The sequence below is a fragment of the Papio anubis genome, chromosome 11, assembly GCF_008728515.1.
Source record: "Papio anubis isolate 15944 chromosome 11, Panubis1.0, whole genome shotgun sequence".
Lineage (NCBI taxonomy): Eukaryota > Metazoa > Chordata > Mammalia > Primates > Cercopithecidae > Papio > Papio anubis.
In genome coordinates this window covers 96716550-96731697 of record NC_044986.1, presented here as the reverse complement: position 1 = coordinate 96731697, position 15148 = coordinate 96716550, and the positions used below count along the sequence as shown (strand labels likewise).

The 15148-nt window shown below is 42.6% G+C and overlaps 1 protein-coding gene across 9 annotated transcripts in view; it reads right to left on the bottom strand.

The window, feature by feature from the left end:
• Positions 1-15148, bottom strand: part of LOC101023645 (supervillin) — a 275253-nt gene that overhangs the window by 164259 nt on the left and 95846 nt on the right. For 2 of the 9 annotated variants that reach the window (XM_021943150.2, XM_021943152.2), the window contains exon 1: positions 10698-11963. The exons of 6 other annotated variants lie outside the window; for them this stretch is intronic. The gene's annotated coding sequence lies outside the window, so the exon portion shown is untranslated. Of the gene's footprint in view, positions 1-10697; positions 11964-12017; positions 12043-15148 lie in introns of those variants that run through there. One more of the 9 variants, XM_021943153.2, reaches the window with a different exon arrangement.

The window sequence follows — 15148 nt, the reverse complement described above, 5'->3', positions numbered from 1 at the left end:
GCTAGGGGCTACCCAACAGAACAGTACCAGTTTGAGAACAAATCCATCAACAGATTGTCCTGTTCTGCTGGCCAGTACTCAGTCAGGCCCCATGGGTTGTCCTGATCTCATTTCAGTGGGAGGATGGGACCCCTTAGAAGCCATAAGGCTCAGCTGGGTGTTATCTGGAGCCATCCAGGCATGTCTAAGATCTTCATTTCTGTGGAAACACAGTCATTTACCAGGCGGGCGCAGTGGCTCACGCCTGTAATCCCAGCACTTTAGGAGGCCGAGGCGGTCGGATCACAAGGTCAGGAGATCGAGACCATCCTGGCTAACACGGTGAAACCCCGTCTCTACTAAAAATACAAAAAAATTAGCCAGGCATGGTGGCACGTGCCTATAGTCCCAGCTACTCAGGAGGCTGAGGCAGGAGAATGGCATGAACCTGGGAGGGCGAGGTTGCAGTGAGCCGAGATGGCGTCACTGCACTCCAACCTGGGCGACAGAGCAAGACTCTGTCTGAAAAACAACAACAACAAAAGAAACAGTCATTTGCCATGGTGGTCCCTTAAGATTACAATGGCTGGCCGGGCGCGGTGGCTCAAGCCTGTAATCCCAGCACTTTGGGAGGCCGAGACGGGCGAATCACGAGGTCAGGAGATCGAGACCATCCTGGCTAACACGGTGAAATCTCGTCTCTACTAAAAAAAAATACAAAAAACTAGCCGGGCGAGGTGGCGGGCACCTGTAGTCCCAGCTACTCGGGAGGCTGAGGCAGGAGAATGGCGTAAACGCAGGAGGCGGAGCTTGCAGTGAGCTGAGATCCGGCCACTGCACTCCAGCCTGGGCGACAGAGCGAGACTCCGTCTCAAAAAAAAAAAAAAAAAAAAAAAGATTACAATGGCTACACCATCAACTGTAGTATGTGGTGGGCTGTACCATTTAGGTTTGTGGAAATGCACTCTATGATGGTTGCAGAATGATGCAATCTCCCAAGGACACATTTCTCAGCAGGTACTCCTGTTGTTAAGAAACATATGACTAACCAGAATGTGACTTTTCCTCACATACATTTGTTCTTCACTTTTTGGGAGTCACAGCCCCTTTAAGAAAAGTAATGAAAACAATGGATGCTCTCCTTTATTAAATGAGCTAAAAAACAAAAAAAAACAAACAAAAAAAACAACAAAAAAACCTCTAGCATTTTCCATATGGTTTTGGGGAGATATTCTAACATTCTAAAGCTTGTTCTTGGACCCCAGTTTAAAAACCATCTGCTTGGCCAGGCACAGTGGCTCACACCTGTAATCCCAACACTTTGCGAGGCCGAGGTGGGTGGATCACCTGAGGTCAGGAGTTCGAGACCAGCCTGGCCAACATGGTAAAACCCCATCTCTACTAAAAATACAAACATTAGCCAGGTGTGGTGGCGCGCACCTGTAATCCCAGCTACTCAGGAGGCTGAGGCAGGAGAATCACTTGAATGCGGGAGGCAGAGGTTGCCATGAGCTGAGATCGATCATACCACTGCACACTCCAGCCTGGGAAACAGAGTGAGACTTCGTCTCAAAAACAAAATAAAACAAAACAAAAAACATCTGCTCAACAAAATAATTTACAGTGCTCATTTGAAACACAACTTCCCTGAAATAACAATTTGACTTCACCTGCCTTAGGTTATTGTTTTTTAGAAGTAAAAACAAAGTCTCATTAAAAAAAAAAAATTGAGCTCATTAATGGTAGAAATTATCATCCATGCTCATGTTAGCCAGGGAGATGCTACATGCATAAAAATTAGCTTAGAAAACTGTCCCCATTAAAATACCACGGTAATTTGTTCTCCACATATCTTAGGGCATCCATTTACCATTCAATTATTATTTTTCATGTGGAGAGCTACTGAATAAGTTGTAATTTACTTTTAATGAAATAATTATCTTGTGAAGGACAAATGTTAAAAATGTTTAAGGCCCCATGAACCAAGCAATCTCTTTCAACTTGTGCAAAATTAAATGTAAAAATAGTACTAACAAAAAGGTAGGCAGGAAGGCAGCTAATGTTCCAGCTTGTGTACAATCAGCTTCACCCAGTGATAAAGTGACCAGGTGAATCGTCTTAAAAAGAAAAAAACACACAGAGAGATTACAGACTCCAAAGTTTCAGTTGTAAGTTAGATTCTCTGACACGATTAGTGACACACAGTAGTTCATCCAGTGTTACTAAACTCTTTCGAAAATCATCTCAAAGTCTTCAGGAAAGACTACCTTTATTTTTAACTTTTGCTAAGTTTAATAAAGTTCTAAGACAAAGCCTGAAAGTAAGAAAGAAGTTAAGTTGATCCAATGATTTATTTCTGTAACACCTGCTTGATATCAACATCAACCTTTGCCTTGGTAATCGACATTTTATAGGTAGAATTTTATGATGGCAGAGAGAGCATGAATTTTAAAAATAGAGAGAGATGGGTATTTGACTTGTACTTGCCTCAAATATATATATATATATATATATATATATATTTTGAGACGAGTCTCGCTCTGTCGCCCAGGCTGGAGTGCAGTGGTGCGATGTTGGCTCACTGCAAACTCCGCCTCCCGGGTTCACGCCATTCTCCTGCCTCAGCCTCCCGAGTAGCTGGGACTATAGGCGCCCGCCACCACGCCTGGCTAATTTTTTGTATTTTTAGTAGAGACGGGATTTTGCCGTGTTAGCCAGGATGGTCTCTATCTCCTGACCTTGTGATCCGCCCGCCTCGGCCTCCCAAAGTGCTGGGTTTACAGGCGTGAGCCACCGCACCCGGTCTCAAATACATATTATTAAATGCATATACGTTTTATCAGTATGAATTCTAGGGGAAGAGAGAATTTCAGAAGATACAAAATGTAAACTGTGGAAGGGTACAAAGCCTAACAAGTGTCTCCTTTGGTTAGGAACCATACTGGGTTTCTTCGGGTCTGTTTTCAGCTTTGAGGTATAATTGACAAATGCAAATTGTATATACTCAAGGTGTGCAGCATGATGTTTTGATATAAAAGCTGAACTCACGGAAACAAAATGGAAAGGTGGTAACCAGGGGCTGGAGGTAGGAGAAATTGGAACGATGTTGGTCAAAGGATGCAAGCTTGTAGTTATGAGTAAGTTCTGGAAACCTAAGGTATAGCATGGTGACTATAGTTGCTAACAATGTATTATATATTTAAAATATGCCAAGAAGGTAGATCTTAAGTTTTCTCAAGGCACACACACACGGTTATGGTCCCTACATCAGACACACATAAAACTATGTGAAACCACAGGAGGTATTTTACATTTGGTTATTAACCTAAGCACTTGAACAACAGATGTAGGGTTGAAGATTAAGAGAATCACTGAGGGTACTTTAGTACCATTCTGTTGGAACTTAAACCCTACGAGGGCAGGAATTTTGTTTCTCACCGCTCTTTCCCCAACACCTATACCGCTCCCTGATACACAGTAAGTGCTCAGAAAACAACTGTTGAGAATAAATGAATACCTGGCAGCGAGCCAATAAACTTAAAGGGAAACGAAAGTCAAGCACATCCCATCCTGCTGTGAATAGGCAGACTCTGACGGTCTCAGGAATCCCTGCGCGAGTTTGCTGCGACTACTTTGGGGTTTCACATCAGGAGAAAAAGCAAAAGTCCAAAAGAAGATAAGAATAAATCAGGTTAGAGAAAAGAAAATAAACATACTTAAATGAACACAAAAGAAACTATGAGAGCTTAATTTGAAGAGGTGTCAGAAACTTTCCAAAATAAAGAATTAGGCTGGGCGCGGTGGCTCGCGCCTGTAATCCCGGCACTTTCAGAGGCCGAGGCGGATGGATAACAAGGTCAGGAGATCGAGACCATCCTGGCTAACACGGTGAAACCCCGTCTCTACTAAAGTACAAAAAAAAAAAAATTAGCCAGGCGTGTTGGTGGGCGCCTGTAGTTCCAGCTACTCGGGAGGCTGAGGCAGGAGAATGGCATGAACCCGGGAGGCAGAGCTTGCAGTGAGCCAAGATCGCGCCACTGCACTCCAGCCTGGGCGACAGAGCCAGACTCCGTCTCAAAAAAAAAAAAAAATAGTTTGCTGCCTGAAAGTTCCTTGACGCCTCTGGAGTGAAGACCTGATACAAATCCAAATTCATAAATTCCATCTCAAATGGCAGATTCCTGTGTTGGGTAAAGTACATACCGTGAAGCTTAGTCACCCTATTCTGAAGCACAATTACCAATTTTATCTAATCACGGAATTTAAAAATATTCAGCACTTTCAATACAAAATGTATGAAATCATAAAGCCAAATGGTTTTGTGTGTGTGGCTAAAATGAACATCTGGGGGAAATTAAGACTAAAAATCAGCACAATTTGGAGAGCTAGCTGCTTCTTAACGGTACACCCAAGCCTTTTTTTCTAACCTGGCTCAAACCTATAGAGTTATTAGCTGGTTTAGATGTCTGATGCAATATTTGCAAAAAAATTGAATTAACTGCAAAATAAATAAATGTAGCTGAATTTTGTAACCAACGTAGCACACAGTAAACTAAACTATCAGCTTAACTCAAACAAAAAATTCCTAAGAAAATGTATATCCAAAACCACTAAAATGTTCAAATGTCATTTTCGCTTTCATATCCTACCTCTTAATTCCATATGTTTTAAGCTACTGAAAATCAACTGCTCTCCCATTTGGGTTTTGGCTGGAGTGGTTTGTTTGTTTTGAAGTGTGTAACACCTATGCAATTGCAAAATGTATATGTCTTAAATTTTTGGCTAAATGAGATAAATCAGATAAAATGTTTCAGAATGTATGAAAGAGTATTTACTTAAAATTTTGAAATATTTAAAGTATGTGAGATCTTAAAAACTAAAAATATCAATATGGTTTTTCTATTCAATGACTGTATCTATCCATCCAAGCGTAAGTTATTTGCCAACTTTCCATGCTCAGAACATAATTGAAAGTCCAGAAAGAAACGAGAGGCCTCTGATGAACCTATGCACAGTTCACAAATCGTAGGTGTATTATTCACAAAAAGCCTTTTGGTTCTTCGCCCAGAACCGAATTGTTCTTTTCTATCAATAGCAGATACAGAGGATACAAATTCTCACACAGCTAATTGGGAGTTAACGTCTAATTACAAACAGAAAATCAGCTCTAAAAGCCAAATGAATGCATTCCACCTGAAATGGACAGGTTAAACAATTCACCTTATAAAGAGGAACACTAGGATTTTTTTTTTTAATCTTAAATGGACCTTAAGAAGGAAAGCTGAGCAAGTAAAGAGACAGAAAATGATTTTAAAAATAAGGCTACCAGAAGACGTCAAGATCACAGCAGGCTGTGGACGCAGAGTATGGAGGTCAGAGTCCCATCACCCTCACTAGACCTGAGATGGGATTCTCACGGAGAGGGGCTCCATCCCAGGGAGGCTGCAGGCACATCAAAGTAACCAGGAGGTCTTGAAAGGTCTCCAAGAGGAGAGGGCTGAGCTCCTGATTAGTGCTGAGGAGTGAGTGGGCAGGAAAGAAAGAAGTGATCGCTTGAGGTCAAGGGGAACTTTATTTAGAATGGATGAAACTTGAGGATGTTTTCAACACGAGGAGAAGCCAGGAGAAGAGCAGGGTGGAAAATAAGACAAACGGGAGAGAACCTTGTAGGTAGAGAGTGGGAAGGGGTGGCATGAAAAGCCCAGAGGAATGGAGGAGCCTTGAAAGACTCCTTCTCCTCCTCGGAAGCCCCCTTCGAGTCCCACACCCCAGCTGGTTGCTTCCGTCTCAGGCATGTGGCAAAGATTTAACCTAAGGCAGCTCAAAGCAGGTCCTCAGACAGAGGGATCAGCATCACCTGGATCCTGTTTGTTGCCTCTCTAAGTCCAGTGCAGACCTACTGAATCAGACGCTGCAGTAACAAGACTGCAGGTGATTCCTATTCAAGTTTGGGCTGCACTGGCTAAAGCAGTGGTTATGAATACGGGCACCAAAGTCAACTAGACCTGGGTTCAAATCCAGCTCTCCCCTGACTTCATGGTATGTGCCCAAGCTTGGGCAAGCATTTCTAACCCTCAGTTTTTTCCTCAGCAGAATGAAGACAATTGCACTAATATTTCTTGGGGGCTACTGTAATAATTAGAGTCCGGGCGTGGTGGCTCACACCTGTAATCCCAGTTATTTGAGGGGCCTTAATGGGAGGATACCTTGAGGCCAGGGGCTCAAGACCAGCTTAAGCAACATAGTGAGACCCCTGCCTCTACAAATTTTTTTTTTTTTAATTAGCTGGGCATAGTAGTGAGTGCCTATAGTCTCAGCTACTTGGGAGGCTGAGGAAGGAGGATTGCTTTGAGCCCAGGAGTTTGAGGCTACAGTGAACCATGGTCGTGGCCAGTGCACTCCAACCTGGGTGACAGGGCAAGACTGTCTCAAAAAATAAAAATAATTAAATGATATATTATAGAGGTAAAGAGCTTGGCATTAAGCCTGGCACACAGTGATAATAGACGGCATGTTATTATTGTTCATCCCTTCCACTCTGACTGGTAAAATAGCTCCATTATGTCCCTGTCCAAATCACTCTGGGAAAGAGATTGCCAAGGACAGGGAATACGCTATAGGCTTTTGCATCCCACAGGATCCAACCCGGAGCTCTGCACAGGGAAAGTCCCCGAAAAATATGGACTGAAATGAATATACCTAGGGCTGCGACATGGGCAGACCAATGATCCCAAAGCAAATACGAAAACTATTTCTTTTACTGTATTTACACAAAAACCAGTTAGACACAGGTTATAAACTTGTTCGGGATTAAAGGATCAACTTTCAGAAGGGGAAAAGCACATGAGGAGGAAAAAGAATGCCTCTTTCAAAACCTCCTACAATAGGGAGTGTCTCTAAGAGGGACAGAGATCTCTCTGAAGCAATAGCAAAGTGCTCCCGAGATCAACCGTGCAAACTGCTCCTGAGATGTGTCACCCAAGATGAAGCTGAATGTTGGAGTAAAACACTTAGGTCAAATTGCACCACTAGATGGGTTTCTTCATTTTAGGCAAAGTTCCAATAATGAACTGACTGACTTCATGCGGCACACCTTAATTTCCTGGGTTGGCAAAAGCATGTGTGCAAAAACCCCATATACAGAAATCCCATTGGACTTGTTACCGAAACACGAACCTTTCTGCTTGCATTGTTATAGATGAGAGGAAAAAAAAAAAGGAGAACTTATAATACAGAATACGAGCTTCTCCTATGAGTAATATAGGATGAGGGCAAAAGTACTGGATGGATCACAACCAAATTGTGATATGAAGAATCCACAAGTCGTTACAATTCAATCCATTCAAACAACTCGGATTTCTGGAGTGCCCACTGGGCTAGACCTTGGGGGTGGAAAGAGAAGTGAGACCCAAGCACCTCGCTGGGTACCCCGCTGCCGAGGAAAGGGCCACCAGGACCTAGTGACAGCAGCCCTAGAGTACAGGCTGGAGTCGATGCCCAGGAGGCCAAAGGCATGTCAGAGGAAACTTCTGGCACATCTCCTTTGATATTGCTTCCCTGGCAGGCAAGGGAAGACAACATTTTGGGGAGACTTGCCAACAAAACTCCAGGGGCATGAAAGACCCTGAAGGGGAGGCTACGGAGCCCAGGCTTTTGCATGTAAGCAGTGAGGAAGACGAGATCTTTGTTTAGGAAGGTCATTCTGTGGCTGGACCAGACAGAGGAGAAACCGGGGGCCAAGGGATCCATTAAGGGCAAAGCAGTAGCCCAGGTAAGAGATGGTGAGGCTTGGCTGGGCGCGGTGGCTCACACCTGCAATCCCAGCACTTTGGGAGGCCGAAGTGGGCGGATCACGAGGTCAGGATTTCAAGACCAGCCTGACCAACATGGTGAAACCCCGTCTTTACTAAATATACAAAAATTAGCCAGGTGTGGTGGCAGGCACCTGTAATCCCAGCTACTCAGGAGGGTGAGGCAGGAGAATCCCTTGAACCCACGAGGCAGAGGTTGCAGTGCGCCAAGATTGCGCCATTGCACTCCAGCTTGGTTGACAGAGTGAGACTCCGTCTCAAAAAAAAAAAAAAAAAAAAAAATGGTAAGGCTCAAGAGGAGGTGGTGGGGCAGAGGCCTCAGGGACCTGAAGGGAGAGGAGTCAAGGGTGACCACAAGATTCCTAGTTGAGTCACAAATCAATGAAGCCCAGAACTGCTGGAAAGTTCTAGATCTACAGATACTCCAGGTCACAGCGAGGCACCCTGAGATCAGCGCTTTAACATAAAATTGCAGTGAGTGTCCTAAAACCCCAGGCAGCTGCAGATTCAGGAGATGACTCCAAGGCTGCCTTTGTATCCTAACAATCACAAAGCTTCTAGCAGCTTACTCTCCATAACACTCCACGTAGTCCAAGAGCCCTGCAGGCTGGAGCTCAACAGACATCCTTATAAAAATCCAAGGGCCCTTTCCTTTAGATACAATTCCTCAACTGTAGAGTATTAAATAACTTGCCGGGGGGGGGGGGGGGCTCATGCCTGTAATCCCAGAACTTTGGGAGGCTGAATGCGGGTAGATCACCTGAGGTCAGGAGTTCAAGACCAGCCTGGGCAACATGATGAAACACTGTCTCTACTAAAAGTACAAAAATTAGCTGGGTGCAGTGGCGCGTGCCTGTAATCCCAGCTAGTTGGGAGGCTGAGGCAGGAGAATCACTTGAGCCCGGGAGGCGGAGGTTGCAGTGAGCTAAGATTGTGTCACAGCACTCCAGCCTGGGCAACACAGCGAGACTCTATCTCAAAAAAAAAAAAAAAAAGAATACCGTATAACCCCAGGTGTTGCCAAAGATGTTCACTCAGAATTGAACTCTGAAGTCTTCCAGAAGTCTGTTAACCACAAAACTGTCTATCTCCAAAGTAGAAGCAAAGATAAAGAAATGTTTGTTGAATGGCTGATGTCCACTGCAAGCTGGGTGCATTAACCAAATTTCACTTTGAAGACTATGCACGTGGCAAAATTAAATGCACCAATAGTACTAACATAAAGGTAGGCAGGAAGGCACCTAATGTACTACAATAGCTCGTATAGCATCAGCCTCATCCAGTGATCAAGGTGACCAAATAAATCATCTTTAATACACACTCACACACACACAAAACACACACAGAGTATAGACTCCAAAGTTTCCATTGTAAGACACATTTGGTGACACTACTAGTGTGCACTTGACGCCCTGGATCCTCAAGACATCACCGGGTGCCAGCGCAGGGGCTCACGCCTATAATCCCAGCATTTTGGGAGGCCAAAGTGGGTGGATCACGAGGTCAGGAGTTTGAGACCAGCCTGGCCAACATAGTGAAACCCCATCTCTACTAAACATACAAAAAAAAATTAGCCGGGTGTGGTGCCAGGTGCCTGTAATCCCAGTTACTTGGGAGGCTGAGGCAAGGAGAGTCACTTGAACCTGGGAGGCGGAGGTTGCAGTGAGCCGAGATCGCGCCACTGCACTCCAGCCCGGGTGACAGTGCGAGACTCCGTCTCAAAAAAAAAAAAAAAAAAAAAAAAAAAGACATCACTGGGTTTGGTGAGAAGAGACAGCACACATATCTGCCTGGCACTTGGCTGCTCTTCTTTGGAGACAGAGGGTACAGTTTATATCCCGCAGTTTTACTCAACAGGGGATACCACCAGCAGTTTGGCCAGGGTAATCCTGTATGGGACTGTCCCCTACACCATGTAAATTGGGCATTTACAATTCTTAACTACATCCTCCCAAATGCCAGTAAGTTATTGAGAAAACCTGAAACACCCCCATACATTTTCAAACGCCCCCTAGGGTTGCCACACTACCTCCGGTGAAGAACTCTTGCAGTATTCACCGATGAGGTTTTTCTCTATAAATACTCTGTTTTCCTACCTGGTGAAAATAATGACTGCCCGTACTTGTCCATCTGATATGGTATAAAGAAATAATCTTTTTTTTTTTTTTTCAAAGAAGCAACATGTCAAATAAGCCTTCAATGTTCTAGAGTTCACTGCTATTTTTCAGCAGAAGCAAATCACTGAGCTAAATTACAAAGAGACCATAGCTATCTCCAGGGCTTTAAAAGGCTGATGCAGTATTTTTTCTTGGAGAATTTAAAAATAAAATGCAGTTCAAACTCTAGAACCTATAGTGAGGTTTTTCTCATAAATTCTGGAACATTACAAGTTCTATAAATCAAACCCTGAAGAATGAGAGCACCAAGGCAAAGAACCCTCAGAACAAAGATTATGCAAAAGGATCACTGGTGATTTTCTATTTTTACATGAATTATAGTGGCAGTGAAATAAAACTTGCCCTTCTGAACTCCACCCCCATACTTGTGCTACGATTATTAAAGTACTTTGCATTGTGAATATACTTTAATTCCAAGACTTCGAGTGCTAACATTTGGACAGAATGTACTGACTAAGTTATATTAATCAAATGGTTAGTAATAAACCTTTCTCTACCATAAAGTAAATCCTTTTTAAAAAAAGAAAAAAAAAAGTCCAAACCTTCCTAACCCAAGAAATATGCCCAAGGGTATCTACAGGAATGGCTGCAGTAACTGGCAAATGCTGGCAGGAGTTTTCCAATGATTGAAGTCAACAAATCCTCAGGAAACATGCTCAGACAGATGGTACTTAAAAAAAAAAAACAAAAACCTACTGCATTTAGATTTATAGGAAGATTTTTCACTTACTTCAAATTTCTGTATAATCCTCGTTCCTCTAAGTTAAAGGAGGAAAGCAAATCACACTGCAATTCCTTATTTTTCTAATTTAAAAAACAAAACAAAACACGTTATATCCTCGAATCCAGCTTTGGATGTCTTCGAGTATTTTCGTGGAGTCTCTTTCCAATGAATACTACTTTCAAATTCTAAGCACAAAGTAAAATCCCAAACGTTAGCCCAAATAGCGTTGTACAAAATCAAAGATCACGATGTCAACAAGCAACTGCATCTATCAGAAGCAATGATGATTCAGAACAGGATAAATTTAGAATGGTGTTTTCCAAAAGGCTTTCTGGGTGTCAAATTTAGGAAACAGGTAAAGGCTACATCCCAAAAGTTCCTCTCCAAAAAGAACGCCAAAATATTAATAAAAAGAGTCTTCTTTTTGAAGTTTTTCGTCCCCTAGTGTCCTCGAGGCTGAACTTCCCCAACCTGGACTCGGTGAAGCCATCCATTACTGGGCAAATCCACGTGAAACCTGAGGACACTTCAGCCTGGGGAGGACGCAGTCAGAGCAGTGAAGCAACTTCACATGGGACGGGCCTTTTATGGCCTGAACTCGAGAGCCTTGATACCAGCTCATCTACCAGAAATAGCTCTGGAAATTCAGAGGAGCCCATCAGCTGTTGCAGCAGGCCTGGCCAGCAGCTACTTCAAATGCAATTAGGTTGTCCACACTGTCTTTCGGCTTGCTTTATAGAGAAATTAAAAACACAACAGCAGTCTACTGAATAAGCTACAACAATACAGACTTGGATGAACAAACATTTCTCTAACTTAGTTTTTTTGGGCTGAAAATACAGCACACAATCGTTGATAAAGCTCAGACACTGAACACCCCAAAAGTAAGTAACAGACATATATGCAATGAATACCCGAAAAGTAACTAACAGACGTACACATCTATGAAACAGCATGATATAACGGCACATGTCTCTACAAGTTTACAAATTCTGTAACCTCTGTGGATTTCTTCCCACTTCCAATAACTGTAGAAAATGAATCATCAGAAGAAAGCATTGTGCTGGAAGTACTTTCCCGAAAATGACACAAATATTTTATCTTAAAGCCAAAGTCAGTCCTCTGAACTGGCAAGATCTATCTTCCTATGTCTCTCAGGTAGCTTACCTCACTGAAAAACCAGATAAACCTAAACTAATGAAAAAAATATTAACTGTGAAGCACAACCACTTCTTAAATGGTCATATGCATTTTTTTAAACATTAAAAGGCCACTGACATGTGGAATACACTCAAATGTCACAACCGTGTTTACAAAAATACTTACAATTGTAGGTCTCTCTCCCTGTCGGTACCAAGAACAGAGAGTCTTAATTGTCTGCGCCAACTTCAATATAGACCACAAACCCCATAAGACTTGGGCTGGAGTACAGCAAAAGCTGTGTGCTGCGCCGGGCCTCCCAGTGGTATGCCTCTGGGTGTCAGGGTTCTCAGACCACCAGCTGCTTCAGCCAGCACCGGAGGCCTCTCTAAGCAGTATCTAAATTCCTGTTACTAATTAACCCTACAGAACAATGCCTCTCCCTAAGAGGACAGTCCTGAGGCCAGGTGAAGAGATGACAGGTGTAATAATTAAACATTGGCTTCACAACCGTTTAGTGCTAGGGGTAAAAAAAAATTGTCCCAGCCAACTTTTTTTTTTTTTTTTTTTTTTTTTTAACCCATCTCAAGATGACAAACAAACAAAATTTCATAGCATGGCTTCTGCATCCTAATCTCAGTCCTGACCCTGATCTTCTTTTCCCTTGGACCATATTGGCTTTTTCCTCATTTTAAAGTTTATTTGATCTTGTTTTACGTATTTTTATAAGCTGTGTTAAGCCCCTCCCTAGAGAAAAGTAGGGCAAAAATATATAAAAACTTACATAAAACAGTTCACTATCTGGGTCTTCTCTGTAAAGAGAAGATAAGAGGAGAAAATGAATCACTGTTACCACAATAGTGCTATTTCCTTCCTAAAAAAGATTCACTCCCACAAAATAAACATCAATCTTTTGTATGCCTCTTAAGCACTGCTTCCCTGTAGCAACCAAACTGTCCTAGATTAATGCACTGGAGTCGGATAGGGTAAGTCTCCTTTGTCACTTCTTTTACATATCCTTTTTGTCTTTGACTATTTAAATCCCAGTTAATTCTTCCTGTGCAATCCATGTAAACACTTTCCTAATTTTTTGCTATCTGCCTGACTTAGAAAACTCTCATCACGCTCACTTCTTTCCAGTGACGATAATCATGAATCGGAAGAAAAATCAACATACAAAAGATGTCAGTTATTCCCCAACTGATCTACAGGTTAACATAATTCCTATCAAAATCTTGCAAGGTTTTTTTTGGTTTTGTTTTGTTTTGAGACATGGTCTTGCTCTGTTGTCCAGGCTAGAGTAGAGTTGGGCAATCATGGTTCACTGCAGCCTCAACCTCCCCAGTTCAAGCAATCCTCCTGCCTCAGTCTCCTGAATATCTGGGGCTACAGTTGTGCACCACGACACTGGGCTAATTTTTTAATTTCTTAGTTTTTATAAAGATGGGGTCTCATTAGGTTGCCCAGACTTGTCTCTAACTCCTGGGCTTAAGCCGTCCTCCCACTTTGGCCTCCTGAAGTGCTAGGATTACAGGTGTGAGCCACCCTGCCTGGCCTCACAGTGATTTTTGGCAGATATTCTAAAATTTATATGTAAAGGTACAGGCCCTAGAATAGCTAAAAACCATCTTGAAAAAGAAGAAAAAAGTTAGGCCAGGCATGGTGGCTCATGCCTGTAATCCAGCACTTTGGGAGGCTGAGGTGGGTGGATCACCTGAGGTCAGGAGTTCGAGACCAGCCTAACCAACATGGCGAAACACTGTCTCTACTAAAAATACAGAAAAATTAGCCGGGCGTGGTGGTGCATGCCTGTAATCTCAGCTACTAGGGAGGCTAAGGCAGGAGAATCACTTGAACCCAACCCCGGGAGACAGAGGTTGCAGTGAGCCAAGATCGTGCCACTGCACTCCAGCCTGGGCAACAGAGTGAGACTCTGTCTCAAAAGAAGAAAAAAGTTAGAGCAATTAATCTATCCCATATTAAGGCCAACTGGAGAACTGCAGTAATCAAGACAATGCAGCACTGGCAAAAAGACAGACACATAACATAGATCAGTGGAACAGACCGAAGAACCCAGAGACAGGTCCACATGAATATGCCAAACTGATTTCTGTGCCATTCAACAAATAGTGCTAAAGCAATTAGACACCCCTAGGCAAAAGCAATGAGCTTCTACCCAATCCTCATTGTGGTACGTCCATACCATGGAATACTACTCATCAATAAAAAGGAAAAAATTATTAGTACATGCCACGACCTGGATAAGAATCCAGGGAATTATGCTGAGTGACAGAAGGCCAATCCCAAAATGTTAAATATTATACAAGTACATTTACATAACATTTCCCAGATGACAACATTATAGAAATGGAGAAGAGATGGGAGTTGTTAGAGGTGAGGGATGAGGGTGAGGTGGTTTAGCAGGGCCACATGAGAGACCCCTGTTCTGGAACTCTTCTATTAGATTGACCATATCAGTATCAATATCCTGGTTGTAATACTATTGTATAGCTTGGAAAGATGTTATCACTGGAGAAACTGGGTAAAAAGCCCTCATGATCACTTTGTATTATTTCTTACAACTACATCTGAATCTATAATTATCTCAAAAGTAAAAGTTTAATTAAGCTGGGAGGGGTGGCTCACACCTGTAATCCCAGAACTTTGGGAGGCTGTGGCAGATGGATTACCTGAGGTCAGGAGTTTGAGACCATCCTAGCCAATGTGGTGAAACCCTGTCTCTACTAAAAATACAAAAATTAGCCAGGCATGGTGGCTGGCAAGTGCCTGTAATCCCAGCTACTCAGGAGGCTGAGGCAGGAGAATTGCTTGAACCCGGGAGGCAGAGGTTGCAGTGAGCTGAGATCGTGCCATTGCACTCCAGTCTGGGTGGCAATGGTGAAACTCTGACTCAAAAAAAAAAAAAAGTTTAATTAAGTATTTTTCCCAAGGAAAAAGCACCCCAACCCCAAAAAACAAACCTACTTCAAATGAAACTTTCAAATATAATCCATTTGTAAATGAGTGACTTACTGTAACTGTATTTCACATAAATCTATAGAGGTTTACTTATTATCAGTGCCATCTTAAGAATTTCAAACTGGAAATATTTCTTTTTCCCTACAAGAATGAAAGTTAATCCAAAAGTAAAATATCTGATATAGAATAAGAAATGGAAAGTATTGCTTTCCAATCAAATGTGTTTATTTAGCAGGCTGTGTAGATACTTAAAAAGAGCACCTCTAATATCTAAGGCCCATCCAAAAATAAAAAAGGAAACCTGCACATAATTTTCAGAAATTTCATCTACTGCCCCA